The sequence below is a fragment of the Suricata suricatta genome, chromosome 8, assembly GCF_006229205.1.
Source record: "Suricata suricatta isolate VVHF042 chromosome 8, meerkat_22Aug2017_6uvM2_HiC, whole genome shotgun sequence".
Lineage (NCBI taxonomy): Eukaryota > Metazoa > Chordata > Mammalia > Carnivora > Herpestidae > Suricata > Suricata suricatta.
The window spans coordinates 45,142,504-45,144,024 of record NC_043707.1 but is presented as its reverse complement, the minus strand read 5'-3'; positions in this window follow the sequence as shown (position 1 = coordinate 45,144,024).

Below are 1,521 nucleotides of genomic sequence, written 5' to 3'. Positions count from 1 at the left end.
AATAAACAAAATTGATAAACCTCTAGCCAGGCTCCTCAGAAAGAAAAGAGAGAGCACCCAGATAGACAAAATCATAAATGAAAAAGGATCTATCACAACTAATCCCTTAGAAATACAAGAAATCATCAGAGATTACTTATGAAAAATTATATGCCAACAAACTGGACAACTTAGAAGAAATGGACAAATTCCTAAATGCACATGCACTGCCAAAATTCAAACAGGAAGAGATAGAAAGCATGAACAGACCAATAACCAGTGAAGAAATCGAATCTGTTATCAAAAATCTCCCAACGAATAAGAGCCCAGGGCCAGATGGCTTCCCAGGGGAATTCTACCAGACATTTAAAGCAGAACTCATACCCATTTTTCTCAAACTATTCCAAAGAATAGAAATAGAAGGAAAACTTCCAAACGCATTCTATGAAGCCAGCATCACCTTGATACCCAAACCAGACAGAGACCCAGCCAAAAAAGAGAACTACAGACCAATATCCTTAATGAATACAGATGCAAAAATACTCAACAAGATACTAGCAAATCGAATTCAACATCATATAAAAAGAATTATCCATCATGATCAAGTGGGATTCATTCCTGGGTTACAGGGCTGGTTCAATATTTGCAAATCCATCAATGTGATGCATCACATTAACAAAAGAAAGAATAAAAACCATATGATCCTGTTGGTAGATGCAGAGAAAGCATTTGACAAAGTACAGCACCCTTTCTTAATGAAAACCCTTGAGAAAGTTGGAATAGAAGGAACTTACCTAAACATTATAAAAGCGGTTTGTAAAAATCCCACAGCTAATATCATCCTCAATGGGGAAAAACTGAGAGCTTTCCCCCTGAGATCAGGAACATGACAAGGGTGTCCACTCTCACCACTGTTGTTTAACATAGTGCTGGAAGTCCTAGCATCAGCAATCAGACAACAAAAGGAAATAAAAGGCATCATAATTGGCAAAGGAGAAGTGAAAGTTTCACTTTTCACAGATGACATGATACTCTACATGGAAATCCTAGCAGACTCCACCAGAAGCCTTATAGAACTGATCAATGAATTCAGTGAAGTTGCAGGGTACAAAATCAATGTACAGAAATCAGTTGCATTCTTATATACCAAAAACAAAGCAGCGGAAAGAGAAATCAAGAAACTGATCCCATTCACGATTGCACGAAAAACCATAAAATACCTAGGAGTAAACCGAACCAAGGATGTAAAAGACCTATATGGTGAAAACTATAGAAAACTTATGAAAGAGATCGAAGAAGACACCAAGAAATGGAAAAACATTCCCTGTTCATGGATCAGAAGAATAAACATTGTGAAAATGTCATTACTACCCAAAGCAATCTACACATTCAATGCAGTCCCCATCAAAATTGCACCAATATTCTTCTCAAAGCTAGAACAAACTATCCTCAAATCCGTATGGAACCACAAAAGACCCCGATTAGCCAAAGTTATATTGAAGAAGAAAACCAAAACGGGAGGCATCACAATCCCAGACTTTA